The 26,700-nt window shown below is 36.5% G+C and overlaps 2 long non-coding RNA genes across 7 annotated transcripts in view; one reads left to right on the top strand and one right to left on the bottom strand.

Annotated features, from left to right (window-relative positions):
• Positions 1 to 26,700, bottom strand: part of LOC135301126 (uncharacterized) — a 143,337-nt gene that overhangs the window by 10,054 nt on the left and 106,583 nt on the right. For 2 of the 4 annotated variants that reach the window (XR_010362861.1, XR_010362860.1), the window contains 12 exons: positions 25,405 to 25,828; positions 20,112 to 20,175; positions 18,722 to 19,010; positions 17,896 to 17,990; positions 17,515 to 17,614; positions 15,231 to 15,385; positions 14,744 to 15,129; positions 13,679 to 13,800; positions 13,266 to 13,318; positions 8,811 to 8,904; positions 8,059 to 8,239; positions 1,705 to 1,806 (listed from right to left, as the gene is read on the bottom strand). This is a non-coding gene — a long non-coding RNA (uncharacterized LOC135301126). The remainder of the gene's footprint in view (positions 1 to 1,704; positions 1,807 to 8,058; positions 8,240 to 8,810; positions 8,905 to 13,265; positions 13,319 to 13,678; positions 13,801 to 14,743; positions 15,130 to 15,230; positions 15,386 to 17,514; positions 17,615 to 17,895; positions 17,991 to 18,721; positions 19,011 to 20,111; positions 20,176 to 25,404; positions 25,829 to 26,700) is intronic. The other 2 variants (XR_010362859.1, XR_010362862.1) reach the window with 2 other exon arrangements.
• On the top strand, positions 21,900 to 25,708 carry LOC135301127 (uncharacterized). 3 transcript variants are annotated; one of them, XR_010362865.1, is made up of 3 exons: positions 21,900 to 22,083; positions 23,332 to 23,552; positions 25,646 to 25,708. It is a non-coding gene; the product is annotated as an uncharacterized LOC135301127 (long non-coding RNA). The 3 variants fall into 3 exon arrangements; XR_010362864.1 differs by having other exon boundaries at positions 24,918 to 25,708; XR_010362863.1 differs by having other exon boundaries at positions 23,332 to 25,708.

Genomic DNA, 26,700 nt, shown 5'->3' with positions numbered 1-26,700 from the left:
AGCTGCAGCCACTTCAGACATCCACCATTTTTTTCTTACAGCACACAATGAAAACATATCTTTGTTCTCAGCCCCACTAAATACATAAACACATCTCAAAGTATAATTATTAAGCTGTTTGACTCCCTGAACAGCTGAAAATCACCTCATTTAATCTACTTTTTCTTGTCTCTTGATTTTTCAGTAGCCAGTTGTACACCTTCTGAATCACCACTGTGATATGCTAAACAACAAAATTTCTTTACTGTTCCAATTAAAGAATTAACGCCTATGGAACAAAAATAAATACGAAATTCAGGAGAAACAGAACACCAACACTGAGCAGTGGGTTTGGTTTATTTTATTTCCGTTCTGGTTCATGAAAACTTCTGGGGAGGCTGCTATAGTCTTATCACTATATTTTTATAGCTTACATTTGGCTGATATGTTTTTATCTGTGTCAGTCAAATACTAAAAGAATCCAATACTGCAGATTATTTTCTTTGATGAATGTTTCTATTATTTGCTAAATAATTTATCTGACAAAGCTACAGAATCTAGTCAAATGCAGCAAAATACTACTCATCACATAAATTATTTGATAAAAATTTGAAATAATTGTTGGAGGCTATATGTGACATAAATTATTTGGATTAGGTTGTTGCATACCTGACATATATGACAGTTTAAAGAGTAAAAAAGCTTTTGGATTATTGGGGTCTAAAAGCAGATCCCAGTTGCAGACACACTAAGAACTGGGGCTTCAGTTTGGAAAAATCACCCCTCTTTTGAATTTGTAGAGGCCTGAATAATATTTAAGTTCTGTTGGATGGCACTTAAATTCAATTCCTTCTATTAAACTACACGTCTGTTTTAGTATTCCAGTGGAAACAGTAGCAACAGTTTTTCTTCACTGAAAAATTAAAGGACATACCTAACTTCAGCAGCTATGTCATCAATACTCCTCATGAACTGTCTTAAAATTTTAGGAGAGTCTAAAATATTATTTTATCTACTGACTTACTGCAACAGCAGTGGGAAATCAAATCACCCCCGAATGTCTTATTAGAGCAATCTCTCTTTGACACTTCTCTACATCTTACTTTCACATCTTCAGTGCATTTTTTCAAATTAAAAGAGGGATTTACAGGTAAAAATATTTTAAGAGATAATTACATTGGTGCTTTCTGGAAAAAGGAATTAGATGTGAAATAAGGAAAAAAAAAAGAGAACTCTGGGACTGTAAGGCGAACTACATCTCTATTTTGCTTAAAGCCTAGAGAGTTGTTCCTTCTATAGATTGCAGGCAGGTTGGTCTTCAGTCAAATGCAGCAAATACTACTTATCATATAAATTATTTGATAAAAATTTGAAATAATTGTTGAAGGGTATATATGACATATTTTGTGACATAAATGTGACATTTTTTCTTTCCATTCCTTTTTCAGACTGGTTATTTCTAAGTGCCATCTTGTGCCTTATTTCCCTTTCCAGTACAAAATGTGCTAAAGCTGAAAAGAGAACCTTGGTGTCTGTTCTTTTTTTCCCCAAAAAAACTTACCAAAATCAAGTCAGTTGCTTACCTTGGTTTTTCTTCTTCCCTTTGGAGTGAGGAGGTCTCCTGGAGAAGTTTGCTGCTGCTGCAATTCTTTACCAGGTTATTTAGATACAACTCCCAATGATGTGTGACCCCGGAGACCCTCCTTCACAGAATCTATGAATTACCTTGTCTAGTTATTGATATTTTTTATGTTTTTCCCTTCTTCCCTCCACTCCCATTGCCAGGGCAAACAGGCAGTTCTTTCTTCTGTTGGCATTTTTCCCAACCTGGAAAAGAAATTTGAGATGATTTCAGTAAGGGGGTAATATAAAAGTAGATTTTTATTGAAGACTTTCTGGGGCTGTCATGGAAAGATGTTCACAAAAACCCACTTACATGGGGTGAACATAGTTTTTAGAAGTTTAGTAAATTAGCATAATTGACAAAAAGCACCAATTAGTAGGACAAGTGGTGATAGAATTTTTCTTCTGAGTCAAGCTGGTTTTAAGTTTTGTCCTTTTCAGTATTAGCTGTATTTTGTCTATGAAATGAACCTGCAGATGTTTTTTCTCAATCTTGGTAGCCAGGCGAAGAACCAGCATAGGATAGGGGCCTCACACCCTCTGGGGCTTGGAGTTCTGGAATTTGTTGTGCCTTTCTGCCTAGGGAAAGGCCATGGAAAACTACTGGGGGAAAAAGAAACCAAAAAGAAAAAAAACAAAAAACCACTCAACAAAAAACTAGCTACTAATACAATAGGCTACAAATACAGGTATAAAGAATACAGAGAACATATTAAAGGTAAAAAAGGTAAAACCCAAAATGGCATCACTTCTTAGCTGCAAGGTTTTATTCACGTGGATGGGTGCCCATGTTCTGTGTCCTTAGGGAGCCCAAGGATTGAGCATTCCTGGAGGCCAGGATTGCTGCATGGAGGTCCAGCCCAAGGCAGCCCTTTGTGCAAGAGCTACGAGAGGAAACAACAGTGGGATGAAGGAGATTTGTGAGGTCCTTGGATCCACTAAATCCCCAGAAGCTCTTAATGACCTTCTAAAAGAAATTTTACAGGCTAAATTATCTCCTAAAGTCATTTATAATAACAGTTTAATACCTGATTAGTAGGACTAACTTGAATTGTCAGGAGCATGGACTTGGTCATGTAATATGTCATATCTATCTACTGTGATCCCCAAATTCTCTTTCATTTTTCTTTAAAAAGGAATTAAAATCTTTCTCCCAGGGAAGAACTGACCAACCTGATAAAGGGGACACCACTCTTGTTCTTTTTATTAGATGATTACAGAATGGCTGAGAAATTTTGAAGGTATATTGCAAAATATTGCGAGTTCTTTGAATTTGATTTTCAAAGTAACAAATTAGAAGCTACTGGAAAATCATGATGCATGTTCACCTAGCCCAAAGTGGAGTAGCAGTGATGAATCAGTTTGCAGAACATACCCTCACACCTGTACCAGATTAATTGCTAAAACTGGGGTGTATAACTCATTTACATGCCAGCAGATTATATTTATTCACAATATTGATTCATACAAAAGGAAGTGCATATTAATAAAAATTAAAAAAAAAAACCAAACAATCTTACAAGGCAGAAGCAAGACTATGCAGGAATTATTCCAGAAGCTGGCTGCTGTTCCCAGTGATTTGACACAATCACAGGCTGAAGGCTGTTACTGACTAGGAGCAGAGATTTACAAGATTTTTAGGATCAGGGGTTACTTTTTATTATGGGAAGAATTCAATTTAGCTTTACAGTTCATTGGGTACACTACTTAATGATGATTTTGTTATCTCAACATGTTTTCTTTGGAACATATCATTCAATTTTAAAATTATGTAGGATATAACTGAGATATTTTGTTTCAAATATATCAGTTTATCACTTGACAACGTGGTAGAGCAGTGAAAAGCTAATGTTTTGAGAAAGTTAGAATACATGTTTTGGCAAAAATGAACTGAAATGAAAATTTTTCATCCTGATATGAGATCATATGAAGCTGATATGAAATCAGATCAAATATCAGAAATTTCTTAGGGAATGGAAAATCAGTCACTTCTAATTAGACTGGTACATCAAAAGGAATAAAGGTTTATTGATAATGATTGTGTTGTTTTTTCTAGTGATTGTGATTATCTTAGGATCAAAGCTCTGCAGGAAAATCACATTAAAGCATGCCTTTGGGTTATATATAAAACAACAATAACGTTTTCTTCTTTATGTTGATGAAGAAGCAATGTTCTTTCCTTTTAATACTATTGCCATTTTAATCTTTTCTCTAAGAAAAACCCCACAACCAACCCACAAAAATGCAAATCTTTCTGTATTTTTTCCTTGGATCCATACATTCCTTTCTTACTTTCACAGCCATGTGTTTGTCTGTGACAAACTGTCTAGAACTCTTAAACTCTTTGTATAGTAAATTCTCAGTAATATGAAAAGTCTAACTCATCATTACTTGGACGGCAGTTCAACACTTTTAGCTATCACAAACAGATTTGTAGTCATTTGATGCAGAAAACAAAATAACCACAAATTAATCACAAAAGTCTATTTCCCCTCTGGCCTCAAGTGACTTGACTTCTCAGTGATCAACCTCAGCTCTATGCTTAGGAATGCATCCCCTACACTTCATTTAAATCCACTGATGCCAAAAGTCTTTTCCAAGGCACAAAAAATATTATTTCCCCCATGCCACCTCTTCATCAGGAGCAAAGCACAGGTCTTGCATAGAATTTCTAGTCTCATTTTCCTGATTGCTTTTCTCCTCTCAATTTTGTCCTCAGAGCTGTCTGGCAATAAGGGCAGCCACAGTGTGCTGCAGGTTGTCAGGGAGTTTCTGTCACCTGTGCTCCTGGAGGTGCTCAAGACCCAGCCCCACCCAACCCACCTGATCTGCCAACACAGGCTCTGAGCAGTGACACAGACTACAGGGCCTTCAGAGCTCTCTCCAAACTGAAATAATCTATAAATTTAGCTAAATATTAGTTTCTAAGGAATTTTTTCCCGACCAGCCTCACTGCTCAGGATGAAGAAACCTGGGTTTATTTTTTGTTTATTTCTTTACTTCTCTGTTTGGGGGGGTTTGTTTGTGGTTTTGTCTTTGCTTTGATTTGTAGTTTGGTTTCTTGTTCTCCTCTTGGGTTTTGCTCTCCTTCTGGTATTTCCTGTACTTTTCAAGCCTCCCAATACCTTGACACATTTATCTCTGAGGAATTCCTCCCCATTGGTGCAGGGTTAATTTGTAAAGGAGAAAAAGGAGTGCTTTTAAGTTTTTATTGATATTCTGCCTCCTGGATAGCTGATGATCATTAGCACTGGCCTAAAGGTTCTTCTGTCTTTCATCTGGTTTAGGGCTCATTGACTATCTCTTGCTAGTTATGCTCCAGCTGTCATTTCTACTGCTCTGCCACCTTTCTGCAGCTGGCAAAACAAAAGCTTTGCCTCTGCAAAAAGCTTTGCCTAAGCTGCAGCAACGCAGAGTAGTAGATTATTCCACCACATAAAGGTGGATTCACACTCACATTCCAGTCAGTGGAGCATCTGAGGTGTAAGCAAATAAGTAAATATCACCTATTTCTGCTGCTCATGCCATGGAGGCAAAAATTGTCAGTAACAGAGTTGTGACAAACAGCTGAGTGCTACTTTAAAGTACTGCAAATGTTTGCTCAAAGACAGCAGATCAGGACCCCACAGTTTAGTTGGCTGCATATTTCTCCTTCTGCTGATGTAACTAAGATAATGTGAATTATAATGCTATTTCCAGCCATGGTCATTAATATGTTAGAGATATTATTATAAAATAATAATAAAAAAGGAGCCATCTTCAAAGCTCTCTTGATGACTTGCCCTCAAACCTGATATTTATGGATTTTGCTTAAAATTTCACAAAACCCAATTGCACGACATAATCCACTTACTGCTCTTCAAATGCATCCATTTTGTTTTACAAATTGCAGAAGCCTCATTTAGAGACCAAGGAAAGCTCTTTCCTGATTAATTTCTGGCAAAATTCTCAGTGCTTCTTTCTAGCCCTCTGCTATTCTGAGTCCCTAGATTAGAAACATATTATTCTGATAGCTTCAGTGTGATTCAACTGTTGTGAATAGGTCTGCATTTTCACATCTGAAGCAAAAGCAATCTTTGCTCAACTAAATCTTTATGAAAATCAACTAATAGAGAAGAAAAGCTGATTTTTATACTTGGAGAATTTGAGGAACCCCAAGCATTGTCCCCATGCCTACTCCCAAACAAGGGTCTTTTAGCCTTTTTAACATAAAAAATAGCTTCATGCTTGGCTCATTACAGTGAAACCACTGCAGATTAAACCTCTCTATCAATTACAAGCAGCTGAACATCCTTTAGCATCAAACAGAATGACAAAAAGCTACACTATAATGAGTAATGGCTAAGGCCAATTGCTATTTAATTATGTAGATGACTTAACATCCTTTCATTGATGTTATCTGTGTGTTTCAGAATGAAAGTTATCATTGCTTTGCTTCAGCTCTTACAGTAGATGATAGCAGAAGCAAAAAGGAAGCCTTTCCAGAGAGAAATGGCAAAAAAAGCTTGAAAAATATATTGGCCCAGCAATACAAGTCGCACTTCACCATGCACCCACAACAGACAGGAGCTCCAACAGAGTGTGGAAAAAGAAATTCATGCATGGGAGGGAGCTTGAAAGAGAGAGTGACAATTGCAGCAGCAGGAGCCTGTGGCAGGAGCAGCTCCCATGGAGGTGCCTTGTCCCTGCATTTTGTAACTGGGAGATAAGGAGGACAGTGAAGTCAGTCACAACACGAGAGATATTTCAGATGGGAAGGACCTGGTAGGTCATCTGTCCATCCCCCTGCCTAGGCAGGATTATACTGCGCAATATCTTCCCAAAAAAGATTGCACAGAACAATTTCACATGAGCAGAGGAATGGAGTAAAGGACATAATAGATCTCTTCCATCTCTAACTTCTGCAAGTCAAGAGGTCCAGTCTGTAGCTGCTGTGAGGTGGCCATAGGCACAAACACTGCAAGTGTTGTAAGAAAGGAAATTTGGGGGGAAATTCTACACTCGGACCGAATCATTCAAATGTATGCAAAAGCTGGTGTTTGATGTTAGTGAGCACACAAAGTATCCCATAAAGGACATTTTCAATCATAAAAATCATCATAAATCATCATTTTCAGTCCTAAAGAGTGACCCTAATTCTGTGGACACTGTGCAGCATTTTTGTCAACTTCTGTATGTGCCTCACACCTTTTAGACTGATAGATCTGTACTATTCAAAGGATATATAGGAATGAAATTATTTCCATTAATATTATCAATGAAATCTTGCACTTACAATCAGTTAAGCTTCCAGTTTCAGACTGTAAAAGCAAATATTATTATAGAATAATGTTTGCTTGCATATTTACAGTAGCAGAATGACAAAGTTTGTTTAGGAACTATTATTTTTCCTGAATTTAATGAAAATAGAAATACCTAAGAGTATTATCAGGTCAATATTAGAGGAAGGAGTATGAGACATGCTTTTTTATACAAATCCCAAGTGGAAAATTTTAGAATATGAAGAAAGTACTAAATTATGTTTCCTTCCAATTCTTAGGGGAAACATAAAGGAGGAAGTAAAACACTTGAAAATGCAATTAAAAGACAATATTTAAAATCCTTTTTCCAGGAAATCCTTACATGTGTTTCAAGCTAAGAATGAAGGGAATCCTGCTGATTAAACCTAACTATAAATACAGTAATTTGCTGAATTTGAACATAGAAGCAATTAAAGAAGGATAAAAAAAATAAAACAGACAAGATGTTGGCTGGACAGATCTTAAAATGAATTGCCAAGACAGGGTTTTGCAGAAATGAGAATTTTAAATCTCTTCATTTTGCATTCTCCCTCAACATTAGGTAATTTTTGGGGTCATTATTTTATAATTGAACATAAAGGAGGACCAGGGTTGTTTCAAAATAGCATGAAGACACATGCATATTTTCCACACATAGCGCAGTATTAACAAAAGGCTAAATCTGAAACAAGAAATGAAAATGGAGAATATCAGAACTTCAAATATAGTGTTTTGTATTTAGCTGCCAATAGCAGGAAGGAAAATAGCTGGCAAATTATGAACATCCAAGAGTAATCTATAGATAAAATGTTATGATTGGTAATGGTATTCAAATGTGTAGATCATTGGTAGATTAAATTCACAAAATCAGAAATTGTAACTGACTGTATTGGCTTACATATCCAGCATATGGGCTTATGGAAATGTGGAACTCAGAGTTTCCCTGATTTCTCCCCTACTTTGTTGTCATTTAAGTCTTTGTTAAATTGAAATGTTGCAGATTAGAGCACTTCACAGTTGCTAGATTGAGCAGCTTTTCTTTTTCAATAAAACTTTTTTGATTTTGCACCTAATCCTAGGGCAGCCTTTGAGCCCTGATTTCAAATGCACAATCGATGTCACTGGAGCAGCTCAGCACTGTCTGAGGGAGCAGAGTCCTTCCTGAATTAGCACTCACCAAAGAACAGAACCACTGGATTCTCTCTTCTGGTCTGGGGGAAGTGGGGAAGTGATGGTGTTGAAACAAAGCTGCTCTTCTCGTGGAGATAAATCCTCTAAACAGAGCATTTCTCATGTGTCCTCCAAAAACCTCATAGCTCTTCATATTCACAGTGTAGAGCACACATGGGAAAAGTGTGCTGGTCCAAGCAACAGATAGAAAAAAAAAAAAAAAAAGGAACTAAATCAGAGTATAAGCCATATCAAATTATGTGTGTGATGAAACACTAACCAAGTGGAATAACTTAATATGTAAGTTAAGTGATTATATTAAAATATAATAATATATAATAGTATAATAATATATAATATAATATGACATCATATAATATAGCATAATAATATATTATATAACATAGAATATATTATAACATAATACAATAATATATAATATTATATCTAAGATTAATATATATGATAGAATATAATATAGTATAACATAATGTAAAATAACATAGCATAATATATTATCTATAACATTCTATTCTATTATTATTCTAATATAATAATATATTATTATATTATTTTCTATTATAACATTATACTATAAAATACGTTTCCCCTATCAGTTGCCATAAATTATCATGTACAGAAATCACTTTCCAAAAACAGCAGTGGTTAGAGAAATCCACTTGTTATTTCTGTCTTCATGTAGAGACTTCTGCTATTGATGGCTAAAGAGATGCTTGCTTTGGTCAGCACTGCACTTACCTGGAGTCTGAAACTCAGGTCAGCCTTTTAGAGAGACAGGTGAGCACACATTTCCACCACTACTTTTTGTTTGAAGCAAATGTGGGCACAATTTCTGTAGCCATAATAATAATAATAATAATAATAATAATAATAATAATAATAATAATAATAATAATGTCAGTGCAGTAATTTTTTCTCATACAAGAATATAATTTTATTTATTAGAAATCACTGTAATTTTTTTAATGTATGCACATACACTGCAAGAAAAGAGTCAGTTGAAATTTACACAAGCACCACTGGGGGAGGCATCACAGTTCAGCCACATGGGATCTGTTTCAGCCACTGATTTTGTTTGTGACACTAGGCAGGGTGTTTTACACCTCTTTGTCCATGTGTTTCCTCTTTCTCCACCTGGTCTGCTTTGCATATTTAAATTCCAAGCCCTTCCATGTCAGGACCATCTCTCACCAGGTGTTTGTATCACACTCATACTTTTAACTTGGCCTTTCATTCAAAGATGTTGCTGTACTATCAACAAAATTTATTTTTTTATTTACTTTGGTGTCATAGAAAGAGAAGTGAGGATTCCACTAGGATGAGCATTGTGCCTACACAGAAGAAAAAGTCTGTTCTTATTAACATAACTCTTCAAATCGATGTGATACCAAATCAATTAGTTTCATACTACATGTTTTGGGGATTGGTTTTTGTGTGGCAACAAATACTCTTTGAAAAAGCCTGTGGATGTGAATACAAACATGTTTGTTTGATATAAAAATACCGTTTCTTTCTATGATCACAAAGTCATGCAAAATTTTCTGGTTTTTTCAGATACTCTTGTTTGCAAACATCAGTAGCAACAAAATGAGAGATAAGAGATTTAAGGGAGTATGGTCATCCACAGAGCTTTAACTCAGGTAATTTCACAGAGCATTTTACAAAAGTCAGTCACACAAAATTCAGGAGCAGGGTCTAAGGCCTGTGAAGCAGAAGGTAGAAGTGGAGTAGAGCGGGAATATTTTTTATATTCTTCAGATAGGGCATTTCATAATTTCATGACTAATGTAGTGAGAAAGGAAAGATATGTAAGTTCCTAATAAATACACCAAACACTTTCTATTTCTTACCTTTCTGGGATAACATACTGGTTTTCAGACCAAATTCTTTGGTGACCTAAGATCATTTAGGCCACACTGAGTCTATAACTGGGACCCCTAATTTTTCTCTCATTCAAATTTTTTCAGCAGATCTCTTAAGCACCATCAAATTACTTTCAAATATCACTGAGGCATCCATGTAGCCAAAAATATATATTCCAAAAATGGTAAGTTCCATATTTTCTTTTTATATATATATATTGTTGAATCTAAAGCAGACTCACCAGTTTCCCTGCATGAAATCTAAAGAAAGCAGCAATATATTTCTCAGTGGAATCCTGTCATATGCATAATTTCATTTTAAAATAGGATATTTTGGTAGAAAAAGAACAAAAATTCCTGATGGCATCACCATACTGTTTATTATGTATCACATTTCCCCTCAAAACCAGAGGGCAGCAGAAGGTTGGAGGGCTCCACACCATTTGGCCCAACAAAGTTCTTCTGATCCAATGAGCAGAAATAAAGAAAGGAAGAAGAGGCTGAAAAAGAAAGGAAGAAGAGGCTGAAAAAGAAAGGAAGAAGAGGCTGAAAAAGAAAGGAAGAAGGAGAAGATGCTGAAAAAGCAGGAGGAATTTGTAGGTTTTGAGATAGATGATAGAGCACCATGTCTCATTCAGCCGTCCAACAATGCTCTGGCAGGCTAAGCCAGGCTGGGATTGTCAGGATAAATCAGGTGAGGATTTCTGTGCTCCTCCCTGCAGAGTTCAGTGAAGCCCTGATCCTCTAGAGGCAATGCCTTGCCTGTGCAGACTGCTGTAATATATCATTTTCAGCTCATTCTTTTTAATTACTTTTTTTTTTTCCTGCAGAAGACTTCTACAACTACAGGCAATCTTAATCCTAATAAAGTGAACATTTAATAAATATTACTCGTGCAATTCTTAGAGGACCCGTTGAGTTCCAACGTGTAATTGCTTTATTTTAAACTTTGGGATGTGGATGATAAAGTGAGCAGAGGTGATTCAGAATAAGGGCAACACATTGCCACCTGTCTTGCTGTGGAAAGACACTCTTCTGCAGTGTTTAAAATGTAGGGGAAAGTCCAGTGATTGATTAGCTAGTTAAGTGATAAGGAGGTATATCAGGCAGGGATGCAGAAAAGTGCAGATGATAAGGACAATCAAGTATCCTCGATCTGAAAAAAATTGCAGTGCTTTCTAATCATTTAAATTATATTTTTAAGTGAGAAAAATTTACTGCACTGAGTCTCTAATTTTCTACATACTTACTTTTTTTCCCTCTTTTTTTTTTTTTTATTAAAGACAAAAGCTAGGGGAATTGTGTCCATTTTTTTTTCCACTGACGTAATCTCTCCTTGAAAAGGAAATTAGTGCATCATCAGACTTTCATTTGTCCATATAACACTCATATTCTTTGATCTCTTACTGGCATATTATAATACTGATAATTATCTTCTTCTCCTGTTTTTTATAATACCATGTGGCATTCTATTATGTTATACATTATTAACAATATTATACATATAATACAATTCTGCCAAATCAGGTTGTGGAAGCTGTACAGTATCAGGTAGGCTATTAGGCTTCAAATTAATGATCTCTATAGGTCACAGGCACACTAAGGATACTCATAAAATATTTTCATTGTGATTTTCAGGACCTTGTACAATTATATTAATATTTCAGATATTTTATGCATTTTATGTTCAAAGGGGAGGGATCTTCATGATTAGATGACAACCCTCCATTTTCTCATTATTCAGCCTCCATTACCATAAAATCTTGTGCTTTGGCAATTCTGCTTTTACTTAAAGAACACTTGCAACAAATTTCATTAACATGCCAGAAGCTCTACTACTGATCTGGATAGAGAGGTTCCTGCCAATCCCAGAGCTTTTCTTACTGGGATATCTTCAGATGAAGTTTCAGAACCTTTTTCTTACTTCACTTTTGTTATGTTAGGACCCAAAAGACTCACTACTCCTTTTTGTCACTTACTTTTTGCAGCCAGTTGTACCAGAAGTATTTCTTTCCTTACCCATGTTTAGTCTTTTGCTAATGGGCGCTGTAATAAGGAGACTTTTTGTACACATTGGAACAGCTTCTACTTTTTTGCCCTGTAGGCAGCAGTGGTCTTCTGGAGGATTCTTTTGAAAGAGTGTAGCTATCCTAATTTATATATTATCTCCTTCAAGAATAATTTTCCATTTTTTACAGTACATTTTAATTTTCGCAACTAAACTGTGTTAACTTTGCATCTTCATAATTTTCCTCTCTTTGTCTTTTTATTTTTCTCTGCAAGGAGAAGTTATTTATTTCTGGGAATATCCTTTTCAGAAAATTTAGACTGCTATTGGAAACCTTCTCAGATATTTTATACGAACTATGTGGTTTTTCATATATCCAGAAGATGATCCATCACCAAAGAGTGAATTACATCTGAGGACAAAGTCCTAGTCTAACGTAATCTAATCACCAACCATGGTTATCCTATCAAAACAGATACAGATTTTAAGTTTTTTTTTTTTTTCTAAGGCTATCAGTATTGTAATGTAGTTGTCCGATAACAGTGAAAGTGATAGGAAGTTAGGGGCAGAAATAAAAAACCTTTTGAAATTTTCTTGGAAATAAAAATAAATAGTAATAATTTCTTTTTATGACCAAACCTGGGACATCTTTGCTTCTGCTGGCCTGCTGGATGCTAAGGCCAGCCCTGCTTTGCTTTACTGCTCAAGGAGTTTGCTGAGCCAGGTTTTGCTGAGAAGTCTCCCCTGAAGCAATGATATTTGTTCCAATCCCCATGCCCAGAGATCAAACACTTCTCAAACCCAAAGCCAGAGCAAATGAACGCTCCTTATAGCAAAATTTCCAGTATTCCAAAAATTCAAAATTCCAATGTCATCCTCCTCTGCCAGCCTTTAACTTTGGCCAGACTGAAAACAACTCTTTGGAACAAAGGCAAGTTTTCACTCTAACTGTGCATCTGAACACTTTTATGAGTAGAAAAATATATCAGGATCATTCACACCATCCAAAAAGAAACAAAACTCTGTTAATGCAACAAAGCAAATATAGTGAAGCAACAACAGGTAATCAGCATTAAGCAGTGTGGGTTTCTCCATTTTGAGTTGGCTTTTCCCTCTCCCCTTTAGCAGGCACAAAGAATTCCAGTTCCAGAATTCCAGATACCTGCCTCAAACACTGCTGTTTCAGAGGAATTAAATATTTTCTGTATAGAAAAAAGAAGTGACATTCAGTTGTCAAAAGCTACAAAGTGGAGGAGGATTTAAGAGAGTAGCAAAGGGTGAAGGAGGAAGCAATGAAGCACTAATGAGATCAGAAATTTGTACCTTGTTTTTGAGCAACGTTTTCCCCACTGCCTGGTTCAGTGTAGAAGTAAGCTCTGTGGGATTTAAACAAGTTAGGCAAATATTTATGTGCCTTGCTGAAAAAGGAAAGTTTGCTGAATGATGTTTTATTGAATCAGTGTTCTGCTGCCTCCAATGAAAACCTAACCACAGTCAACTACAACTGACAATCCCAAGCTTTATTTATTTATTTATTTATTTCCAAAGGTCATGCATTTGTATCCTGAACATCTCTTGTCTCCCATTTATTATACTATTTCAGGCTTGGTTAATCTTTACAACATTGAATTATGTAAGTTTCTAAAGCACAATTTCCCTGTTTCATTTTTTTTTTAGTAGAAAATTACTACATGTTTAAAAGGTTATGAAAATTAATTATACCAATATTTACTCACATCTGTAGCATTAGAAACTGCTCAGAGAAAAAAGGAAATATCCAGATGTCTTGTGTTTATGTTGTAGGAACATAAAAACCAGTTTCAGGGATTTAGAATCTGATTTTTCTTTCTCCTGTATTCTAAAAAAAATACATACAGATAAATACATATAGACATATCTTCACTCCACACACCCTCTTGCATTTCCACACTGCCTGAAGGCAGCACAGCCAAATCTAAAGTATTGTTTTCCTACATTCTGTACAACCTCTTGTGATCAATCAGGATGACAAACTTTACGTAATTGTATTTAATTTCTTCCAATAGTAAAGGTTGGTTATTAGTCATGACTTAAGTTAAATCCAGGAAGAGAAAGTAGTATTTTTTGTCTCAAAATTTGTGAAAATAAAGCTGAATGCATGCAGAAAACCAGCTGCTACATTTTCCTATGAAATAAGCTGCCAATTTTCACTATAACAGTAGTAACCTTCAAAAGACACTTTCTTTTTTAAATCTAGGAATCGATTTCCTTAAAGTTTTTTATTTCATTCTCCCTGGAATAACATAAAATTTATACCAAATAGTAGCATTAAACCTCATCTTTTCCTTCCCTCCTGAATTTTAGGTCTTTTCTATAATCAGACAATTCTTTTCTTCTTATGGACTATAGCATGTGCTTTATTTCAGCAAGGTATTTTATAATCTTTTGTCACTGAGCAATAAAGTGTTTTACTTTATTTATCCTTAACAATAAACATGATTTTTCAGGTTTGTCTTCATAGTCACATCGAGATTGATACCGGCTTTGCTAATTTATTGTGCATAGCATTATGGAACATAAAATTTGCAATTTAATATAAGTATTTGGTATAGGTGCCATTACGTTAGAAGAGAGTTGTAAATGTCTTCAGCATTTGTTAAGTTTTATGAGTAATCCTCATTCTAAGTGGTCCCATTGGACAGAGCTGGTGGTTTTCTTCCATACTTATCCTCTTTTTAGGCCTAAACACTCCCTTTCTGACAAAAGCCATTAAAGAACAATAAAATTTGCAGGAGCACTTCATTGCCTTGGGCAATGCTTACCTTGCAGTGACTGCAGTCTGCTGTAGGCAAACCCAAACCAGGGGCTGGTTGGACTGCCCAGTGTCACGCCTTCACTCGGTCTGTTCTTCTGCTTGGCTGAAATTAAGCTAAGCTTGACTAGGGCACAAAAGCAGAGCTTTGGAGAGGAAGTGTAGGACCTGCGCTGGTGACAAGTTCCTCGGATTCCAAGGGAAATGCTGCACAGCCACAGCTACACATGCCCTGCCTTTCACCACCTTGGTCCTCAAAATACCTGCCTTGTCACTTGTTTGACAAAGCCACCTGGGATTAAGGGCTGTCATGTTCCAGGTATACCAAAGAACTATGGGGTCTGGATTTCCACACTTTGGAAATATCACCTTCTAAAACAACGTTTTCTGTGATTCCTGTTAAAAAAAAACAAACGGACTTTCAGACTTAAAGACTTGGACAGTCTTTCTACCTGTTGGGAAAAAGCTTTGAATAACACTGTGTTGGTTATACTCACTGTTTAGGGCAGCTTGCAGTTTTAGATAGATGGGCACCATCATTGATTTACATCTTTACTGATGTCACTCTCATCAGATGTTGAGGCAGCTCTCCAGTATCACAATCTCCAGGTAAACCAGCACCAGCAATTTGTGGTTCATCATACAGAAAATTCTGTTGTTTCACCCAAGAAAGGAAAACAAACACATTAATGAGAATGAAATCAGGGAAACCTAAACTGGCTTTATACTCTGATTTGTTTCACTCACTTAGTTGTAAAACTTCCTCGTGCCTAAGTGCTACATATCTTTAACACTCATCAATTTTAATGGAAAGAATAAGAGAGTGACCTCCACATATGAACACAAGTCTGATCAAGTTGTATTTTCGTCCTTGGCACTACTCAAAAACTGTCTAGAGACAGCCTAAGGCAACCTCCTGTGGCTGAGCAAGGGGGTTGGACAGGATGATCTTCAGAGTCCTTTCTGACCTCAATGAATCTGTGATTTTGTGAAATCTAGAGCTAATGCTGGATTTCATGAGGAGTATCTAAAATATCTAAAATACAACCTTAGAAGATATCAAATATTGATGCTGTTAGTTATGTTACTGATAATGTTCATAGGAATATATTTTTCCTTCTTTAGAGTACTGCTTCTAGTAGTTTAGAAAAATTGACAATACATGTCACTGTTTCACTACAGAATTCATATTCTTGTTTTCTTCCCAAGTTTACTTATTCTTGGAAAATAGAATTTAGTCTTGGCAGAAGAAAAACAAGGACATGTAAGCATTTCCTGTTGAAGCGTGTGTTCTGTAGGATAACCACAGAGGGAATTTAATCTCTTGAAGTTTAACTTTCTAAAGCCTATTGTGACTAGAACATGGATAAGAGACTTGTCATTTTATTAATGAAGAGTGACCAGTTGTCACCCCCACATGGGAAAAAAAAATTGTGACACATTAGCAATGAAGGACCATGAGACAAACCAAATGTAAATACCGATGGTTTAAAGAGATAATTAAAGCTCTTGAGACTGCAATTATGACAAGGCAGCATGACAAGGCACATGTATGTCGACAGAATATATTTATATTGACAGAATCTGTCCAAGAAATCCTTTTTGTACAATATATGTGTCTGTCACATCTTTGGACTGCACATGCATTTATTGACTTTGTGTTAGCATAGATCTTGAAATTCGTCCCTTTGCCTTATTACTCAATGACACTTGGTTAAATATATTGTGTTCTCAAACACCAGGCTTCCTGAAGCTATTTTTGTGGAATTGTGAATTCAGTGTGTACATTGCTAAGTGATATTTCCATTCCATTCCACGTTATGTTACTGTCACTCACAGATCCCTAGTTTATATCAGAGAAGTGTGCATAGTATGGATATTTTGACACTGTGTCCTCGAAATTTAGGGGGCTATCAAAGTCAGACCTGATCTTTAGACATGTGGTTCATTTTCTAAGGAACTTAAACATACTCAAATTAAAATTTAAATAATTGTAGCTTAGAAACTTTTATTTGGGGACATCTGTTAGAGACAGATCTGGAAAACAAAACTACTTTATCAAGTTAATCTCTTTTGCTTTTGGTAACCAAATAGATTCTTATAATATTTTGTTATGGGGAAAAAAAAAAGAACAAGCCAGTGCATACTGACACATAAAAAGAACTACATAAAAATAATTTGTATATACATAAAATGAAAGGTAATATTCAGCATTTGTATACAGAGATTGATTCATCTACATTTTGCATATTGAAAAATAAGGATGATGCACAGCCAAAGTGCAATGCTAAGGAAATAAATGCTTCAAGCTTGTCAATAATATTCTTTAGGTAATAAACACAGAAATGGATTACAAATAGCTTCAACAGTATCTTTATCTGGCATACGCATTTTTGATTAATTAAAGCTAATTTGGATTAACTTTACTGCTTTTAACACCACATTTTATTATACCAGCAAGGAATCCACACCCTGTTTTATTCACCAAAACAAAACAAGAGATAGCTTACCTTCCATTAAGACTTTAGCATTCAAATCCTTTAAAAAGAAAATCTAGTTAGATCTACAATTGATTTCACACTGAGTTTAACTCAACTTTGTAACTCAGTTGCCAGGAAGAAGAGAGAATGTCTCCTTAAATATGTGCTTCAGCATTTCCTTCTATACAACTCAAACTCCAGAAATCAGATGATTAATTAAGAAGAAAATCATCTTTCATTGGTGAGTAATGCATTTTGAATACTTGGGGCTTGACAAGAGAGAGCTACAAATGTGACTTACTGTTTCAGAAAAAAAACTAGCAGACAGAAGGTCCAAACAAGACCCATTTTCTTCCCTTTACAGGAAACTTCCTTGTTTCAGGCGGCCTGGTTTATTGATTCTGAAAGGTCAGTGGTAGAATCAGAGAGATTTAATGATAAATGTGAAGCTCTGCTACAAATGACTAATTTCCTACCATTCATGATTGTATTAGCTCCTGGTTTACTGACATTTGGGTGGACATTCTGGGAAGAATCTTCTACTGTTTCTCACTGAATTATGGTGCAGAAACCCTCTGCCTACCCTGAGTGTTGACTGTGCTCTCACAAACACTGAGAAAGGGTTAACACAGGGAATTATTTTTTTTTAAGGTATCAGTTTCAGACTTAATCCTACTCATACCTGTGCAAGGAATCAGCCCTTATGAGAGTTAAATGTACTTGGAGGAGAGGACAGCCTCCCTTTGCTCTTGAAAATTCATGGCCAACTCACAATTCCTAAAAAAAAAAGAAAATTCTCTAAAAGAACAGCCATAGAACAGGAAGAGGATGATCTGAGAAGAAAAAGACAGAGAACCCTGGGAAATGCATCAGTACACCAGGGCAAGGAAACAATGGGGAATTGTGCTGGATGTAGAGAGGGAAATGGAAGGGATGTCCAAAGTATAACATGAACCTGGGGGCCAGAAGGTGAAAGGAGAACTAAGGCACATCACCCAGCTGCTAGCTCTGCTCTGCCAATGCAAAGCATCTGTAAACCCAGCCTAACAGGCCAATTTGTTCTGGCTCTCTCACAGTGCTCCAGACTGACACAAGGCTTCTAAGGCGCTCATTCCAATATGTCCAGAAACACATAAATTTTTAAGATGGAGAAAACTTAATTTTGAAGTTTGTTTTTTTTTTCTCAACTCACTGTGAGCTAGCACAGAGCAAAATTTTCTTAACATTTCCTGTGGAGACATCATCAATCAGAAAAGAAAAAAAAACACCTAAAAAAAACCCCCCAAAAACCTGAACTCTCTGCAGTAGTTATACAAATGGAGAACAATCAATGTTTTAAAGAAATCATTGGATTGTGATGACAAACATATAATGTGAAGCCCAGAAGTGCAGGTGAGGGGCTGGGTTAGTGGTTTCCTAAGACAGAGCAGTGAAGAGAAAAAAAAAAAACCACAAAAAAAACAATTAAAAAAAAAAAAAAACAACAACAAAAAAACCCAACTTCTTACATTTATCCTCATTTCTTCCATAATCAATTCCCGAAACTTCTGATATCTGAGAGGCATGGTTTTTACTAAATTACTAAATTCTGCAGCTTTGTTTAAAGTTGAAATACTGCTGAGAAAAAAAGCCTCCTTCCTTATTGAAACACAAATAATAATTTCCTCATTGAAAAGTGCTCCAAGGTACAGTTTATACCCTCTACTAAAATTTAACACTTCTGGAGATGCTACATTATCATGGAATGCTAAGGGCTTGGAATGGATGTTACAAATCATCTTGTCTCCAGATCTTCTCCTTCATGGAAAACAACAGGAAAAAAAATCACAGTTAAGGGGAGAAAAGTATGAAATAAAACAAAAATATTTAAAATAATACCTGTCTACATTACATGTATATGCTTCCATCTTTAGGCACGGAAATCAGCAGCAAGCATTGCCTGGTAACAAGGCATGATGCTCATTATTTCAGCTCAAATAACCAGAAATTCCTGCATCTTTCCAGTGACAGCTCTCCATCCACAGCAGAGTTATCAACAGCACAGAGACTCTGTCTGCTAAAATGATTGTAATCACTCTCTCAGCTTGGTAACACATTAAACTTCTCACCAGCAGTCAGATACATGGTGCTGAAGCCTTCAGAGACAACTGAAGCCTTCAAAGAGAACTATTAAAATGCTTTTCTGGAATCATTGCTTCCTCTTCATTCAGGAGCATGGGCATAGACACAGGTGACTACTTGAATATTCAAACACAAGCTTCAGCTACCAAGATGAATCTTTAACTGTTGGTACTGGGACATAACCATAAGTTCCTTTTTTGAATATGTCAATTCCTTTTAATTTTCCTTTGATTACCATAGGCTCCAAATGGAATATTATCTGATACTATTAATGGGGAAAAAAAAAAACCTGAAGTTTTTTAGAGTTTTGTACTGTAGGCAGCCAGGAAGAGGCCATTTGATAAAGAACTTAAAAATACCTCTCTTTATCAATGATTTTACCTCCAAACACAGGTAAAACCTGTGCCTATGTCTCCAACATAGACATAATTTTCCTTAAAAAAAATAAGATCATAATTTGTATTTCTTCAAGAGATCTGACACAACCTTGTGACAGACAACACATGTGAAAAGTCTGTTCTGCAATTCTCTTTAAAACATTTTTCTAACATCAATATTTTTATTATAAAATTACAATTTAAAAAAATACTACATTCAGAAATATTTTACTTCTTGACAAAGGAAAGAATGCTGAAAATTTTATAGATGAAGAAAGCTTCAAAAACTATTGTTTATTTTTAATATCATTTTTTATAAAGATAAATCCACGCTGATAGTTCTCAAGTCTTCCTGCAATGTCAAAACATGAAATGATCCATTGGAATAAAAGATACCCACCTATTCAGATCTGAAATTCCACTCCAAGTCAGAAGTTGCCCTTTACTTCTAATCTGGTTAAAGTCTAAAAATTGGAAAATAAATCTTAAAATTTTGCATTTAGTACTCTACAGTGATATGTTTCTTCCTTGTCCCTCACTTCTATTACAAATATTTTAAATTCTTAAAAGTCACCAATATTTTCACAGACTCAGACAGCAGTCTTAAAATCTAGGATTATTTTTTATGCCTTTTCACCCTGGTTCCAGTATTAGTTTATAATTGTTTGTTTGCAAAGAAGGAGATTTCTGAAGCATAGGCCAGTATATTATGTAAATATAAAATGAACCAAAACAAATATAAGCTATAAACTCTGTTCTGAAAAGTACCACTGGAAATGACTGGAAGTAGCATCAGATGTTTTCAGAGCTCTCTCACAACATCTGTCCCTGGAAACATTTACACTCCAGCCTGGAAAGTACAAAGCACAGACTTGGTCAACAGCAGACAATCTGGACGAACAACATGTTTGTTTTTATTGTTTGACTGGCCTTGTGCAAAGGTGCTTGTGTGATGTCTTCGTGTGTTCAAATAAACTGGAAATACAGCAAGACTACATAGCTGGATCACCAGATCCAACTCCAAGGAAAGCATTTGGAAGGTTCAACAAGCCTTGTAAGACAGGAACAAATTCCAGTATTTACCAGTTGTCTCTTTCCAGTGTGAAGAAGGGCTTCTCAGTGGTTTAACTACAAATACCCTCTAAATCAAAACAATGCTTTCTTATGTGTGAAGCTGCTCTCAGCCCATGCATGCAGGAGTTAGATTTGAAGGGAATCTGAATCCTGAATGCCATGGGTTTTCTGCTGTTCTTTTAAGAGAATCTCATTATTTTTACAGTCAATAAGGTATAAGGGGGGGTTGATATGCACAGCATATTGTGGCCAAGACGAAAATTAGCATTTCAAATAGCTGGAGCTATTGTCCTCTTAAGTAGGCCTGTTTAACCCATCATTCAAGCAGGGGAAATAAAACAGATGAAGGGCTTTGGCAATTTTTTTTCATGGAAGTGGATTCCAAAGATGGTGTCTGCTGTAACTAAGATCTGGGTGTCCCTCCAGCCAGTGTAGCAACCGTGCTTTGGGAAGCCACAATGCCATCCTCATCTGTGGCTATGAGATAAGGATGCTACGTAATAAGAACAGTTCTAGGAGGAGCATAAATGAGATTACTTGAAGAAGACCTTAGGTGTGCCAAAACCTAGGCTGACTTTTTTGTCTTGGGCTGTCACAGCTGGGAAGGCTTAAGCATGTGCATCACATAGTTTAAAAAGGAGGTTGCAGAAAAAGATTTTGAAGGACAGTGTCAGTGAAATGACACAAGCGTTGGACTTGCAGAAAGAGCCCAAAGTACTAAACCTATTAAAAAACTGGCACATTACAAATTTGCACTCTGTTCAGCAATTTGGCAGAATCCATTCATGACAGATTTCATGTTGGGGATTGAGTCCAAAAATGACTCCTCCCCTAATTATAAGCTGAATCCCCCTCCCCTCTTTTTTTTTTTTAGTTTTTTTTTAAAAAATTATATTAAAACCAAAACAAAACAAAGTGAAATAAAATAAAACCACTTTGTTTTGACTTGCAAGGAAACATGAAGGATAATGAAGGGCAAGGGTGTGAGCCTCCCAACCAGGACACGTTACCAACTGGAAAATTTGGAGAGAAGCAGGAGCGTGGGATTTGAGGCACCAAGCTGTGGAATCTGAGTGTGTCACAAAGGTCTCCAAAGGGGAGCCAGGCATCCCATGCAAGAGTAGCCCTGCTGGTTGGTGGCCAGCTCGCGTTGGCATTGGTGCTGTGGCAGATGCTCATTTAAACTTCCACCCTAAAACTCGCTGGAAGAAAACTTACAGCAGTAGGTAGGGGAAGATGGAAGGAACAGAATGGGAAAAAATAGAAGATGGACTGGAGATTGAAACAAACTGGCTACGGTACAAATGCATTTGAATTGTCAATGTGTGGCTAATGGTTCTTGGTCCCAACTGTCCCTTTGGCTGCCATCATTTTTATCTTTGGGTCATTATAACACAATACATCTGACAGTTACCAAGTTTCCCTTTGCTTTTTCATAGAAAATTGATTTTTTGTTTTGCATCTATGGCAATACTCTGACCAAATTGTTTTTCGATTACACAGAGAAATGGGAAAAAAAAAATATATATTTGACAGTGTGAACTCCCCATTGCTTCATCTTGGAAACAGTTTACCAAGAAAAGTTCTTTCCAAAGTCTAGTCTAAAACTGACTTTGTATGTCAGGAGATTCTTGATTGCCATGACAAAAGTGAATTTACTTTTATGTATGCCTGTATCATTACAGCTGGATGTGAAAATTGAAACTAAGAGCACTGTCTTTGGAGGGTTCCTTAATTTAGATAAATTGCAGCAGCAGCTTAGGATCAGCTGCAAAAGTATAACCCAAAGTATCAGCACAATTTTCAAGAGAGTCTATGTAAAGAGGAAACTCTAGCCCAGGATTTTTCATGCATTTTCCATAGAAATTTCCTGCCTGAATTTTCCCACATGAAATTATGTTTTAGCTTACATGGTACTTTTTCCTCCAAAATATTATCTTTATATTTATTTCATTTTCTTCTTTAATTTCATGATGAATGCCAGATTCAGAGCCTAAAATCTAGCAAGAAGAGTGAATATGAGGTATTCTAACTAGAAATCTGTGGGGTACCAACACAGCAATCTCATATTGAAAGATAAATTGGAATATATGCAATTATGCAGAATATTGAACCATACTGCTATAATGTAGTGATATTTATTCATTGATATTAGTTGCAAAACATTACAGATAAATAATTGTCAGTATTGTGAAACAGATAATGAAAGCATAAAAAGCATAAAATAAAAATGCATCCCAAAAGAAATTTTCTGTACTTACTGTTCAAATAGGACCCCATTGGTTGTATTTTCAAAAGGTATAATTTTTGGTGGCCTTTCCTAAGATCTAATGCACAATATGGCAATGTATTCTTTATATTGAACTGATAACTAATGCTACACATGGTAGTTTATTACTAATCCCTTCAAATTTTGGGCTAGTTTGGACAAAGGAGTGACTTAGAGTTCCTATCCTCCTTCTTATTTTCATGGGATAGTAATAGAAATATCAGAGGCATGAATTACAGGTTTGAACAACTGCATGTACAATTTTCTGTTTATCCAGACCATTTCAGTAATCCTGGGAGTTATTGCAAATATTTGTCCCAGGAAGACTCAGTGGGAAGTGAACGCCTAGGAGGAGACGTGGGAAGAAGAGGACCAAGACCTTATGCTGTCAGGAATGGTTAATGCTGAGGAAAAAGCAGATGGAGATTGTCCTGGTTTTCAGCTGGGAGAAAAGCACCGATATGTTTTAGCTGCTTTAGGAAGGGAAATTGCTGCTAGGTGAGTCAATCAAAATTACCTTCAGCCCTGCCAGTGCAATGCCAGCTCCCTGGAATGGTGATGTCGATTAACTATGGATGTTGTCTACCATTGATCATTTTGATATGAAAATCCCAGCTACCTGGGAGTGCACAGGGCTGTGTTTGGGTGAGGTATTCACCATCATTCCCACTGCCCCATGTGATCTTGGATTAACTAATCTAGTTAGTTTACAGGGTCAAACATTTTAGTGCAATGAAAGCTTTGTGATAGCTTCATGATGCAAATGAAAAAGCTGTTGATTTCTGAAGCCAAGAGCTAACAAGTGCTACTGGTGACTGAGTCAGGTTTGTTGTAATCTTTACTTTGAAGATATGCTGGAGTTCTCCAAGGTTAATGAAGCACTTGTGGGGGAGCTTTTCTTCAGACTTTAGCTCTGTTTTATTTCTTGATAGAACCATTAACTTCTACACTAACCTTTCTACTTGTTACTATTACACACATTCTGCCCACTAAAGCTTTATATTGATTTTTGGCAGGGAGCACTTATAAATTGTAGGTTTAAATACATGGGGTTTTGGTTCTGTTAGCACTGGGTAGGATACAGACAGACAATGATTAATTTGTAGATTTTTAATTTCTTTTAGATATATGTTACAGCCACTTTGGCATCACCACTGTCATTAGGTTTTGTTTCTTGAATAATTTGCTCCAATTATTCCAGATCTTTTTAATTGCTGTAGTTTCCAGTTAAGAAAGTAAAATTTACAAGATATGATGAATAGTGTTCGCAAAATACATTGAGATACTGGAAACTCTTCTGATCCTTCCAAATTTAGGACTTCATCTATGAAGAATGGTGTCAGTGGGGCAGAGAACCAACAGTTCTTGCCCTCTGGAATCTAGCCATGTATTAGAAAATCCAGCATTCTCCTTTTAACAGGCTAATCCCCTATCTCTTATTTTTATTTATGAAGATTTCATATTAAGATTCCAAAGAAACATATTTTTTTCTTTGGTAAAAAAAAGATGGTAAATGAATTAAAAAAACTTTAGGATTAATCCTAAATTTTATGGGTTTTAAAAAATTTATTATTCTAGTTAAGTTTTGCCTTTTTACTTGAAAATCTTTTATATACCATTGTGTTGCTTTTGCATGGCCTGGCTTTTGGTAGTGGGGGATGGGGAGGACAGATGTGGCTTCTGTGGGAAGCTGCTGGAAGATCCCAGCATGTCCAGCAGATCCAGTGGCTGATGGCTCTGAAGATGGACATGCTGCTGGCCAAGGCTGGGACAATTACAAATGATGGTAACACCTCTGTGACAACAGATTTAAGAAGAAAATCAAAACAAAGTAGTTTTTCACAGAAGTAGTTTTCCTTCCAGCCAGAGGAGAGGAGGAGGTGAGAGCATGAGGGCAAAACAACATGGGGACACTACAGTGGAGAAGGAGGGGCAGGAGGTGCTCCAGGAACCCAAGCTGAGATTCCTCTGCAGCCATGGTGAGACCAGGCTGAAGCAACTGTGCCCCTGGAGCCCCTGGGGATGCAGGGGGATGCACAGATCCACCCACAGCCCATGGAGATCCATGGGGATGCAGGGATCTACTCACAGCCCATGGGGAAGGTGCCCACACTGGGGTAGGTGGATGCCTGGAGGAGGATGTGATCCAGTGACACTGGAGAAGTTCAGGGAGAACTGTGTCCATGGGAAGGGACCCCAGGGTGCAGCAGGGGAGGGACTCCTATCCATGAGCAGCAGAAGAAAATCTGGGGTGATGAACTGACCAAACCCCCCCCCTGCTGTCTCCCTGCTGCCGACAGGAATAAGAGAGGAGTTGGGGCAAAAAAAAAGTAGTGTTTTAAGGGCTTACTTTTCTTCTTATTATCCTCCTCATGGTTTTGTTAATAATAAACTTTGTACTTCTAGGTTGAGCCTCTTTTGCCCTTAGAGTGTTTTCTCCCGGTTCCCATCTCAACTCATGACTCCTCAGTTTAATTTTTTCTTCTCTCCTCTGCCCAGCTGTGGCAGGAGAGGGTGAGTGAGCAGCTGTGGTGGGTGCCTGGTGTTTGGCCAGACCCACAGAACTGGTTTCCCTTCTTGATTTCCTTCAGTCCAGGGCTTTTTTCCATTTCATCTCTACTTGAAACCTGAAGCACTGCAGCTATAAATATTGGTGAGTGTAATGTTGGTTTTATCTGACATTTTGAGTCGAAGATGTTTTTTCTGGTTTTGTTGTTCTTCTGGTTCTATTTTCCAAACAGAAAATAATGTTCTAATCAGCACCAATTTGTTGTCTGCAAATAAAAAAAATAAATCAGGGAATAGATCTTTGCCTCTATTTTTTGATGACTGCTTTTTTAACCTCAGTGTAGGCAGTCAGTGAAAGCAGACTGTGGGTAAAGTATATTAGGCTGGTTGGAACCCTTGTGCTTTGCAAAATTACTTGTAGTTTTCCTCCATGGGGATTTTACATCAAGGCAGTTATTTCAACACCATTGTTTTTACAATGGATGGTAATAAAAGCTTGGATATTTCCCTGTTTGATTAGGAAAGAAACACATATGCCCAGTCCTGGGACCTGAGCATGTTACTACAACGAAGATGCTTGGAAATTACTTTCCATTTTAAGAATTACTAATAAAAGAATTCTTTGCATTATGGGTCAAATTTCTATCTGTGTATTCAGGCTTGACTCCCTTGATTTGATTGCTCTATACATTTCAGAAATCATTGTAGCTTTGAACAAGATTTGCTTTCAATAAGACATTATTCACGGCTGCCCAAGAATTAGGCTTTGAGAGATTTGTACTAATATTTTCTATTATGTTGGTCAACAGGGTGGCATTCTCTAAGTTCTACTTTGATATTCAGATTCAAATATTCACAACAAAAATATGAATGTCTCATGATTGCAGCTGTGCAAATAGCAAGGGATTACACCAACTTTGAAGTTGGATTCTGTTCTTATTCTTTTTTATTATTCATTTCCCTGTGAACAGTAATGGCTGAAATGTGGGGAACTTGCTAAAACTGACAGACAATAATGCATATTCACATCTGAAGTATTTACCATGGCAAATAGATCCTATGCAATGGTGCATGTATGAAGCCAGAGCTGCCCTAGAGCAGGACAGCTGCCTGCCACTAATATCTATTTAATAAATTG

The sequence above is a fragment of the Passer domesticus genome, chromosome 5, assembly GCF_036417665.1.
Source record: "Passer domesticus isolate bPasDom1 chromosome 5, bPasDom1.hap1, whole genome shotgun sequence".
Lineage (NCBI taxonomy): Eukaryota > Metazoa > Chordata > Aves > Passeriformes > Passeridae > Passer > Passer domesticus.
Note: the sequence above shows the minus strand (reverse complement) of the source record. Positions and strands in the feature narration are given on the sequence as shown.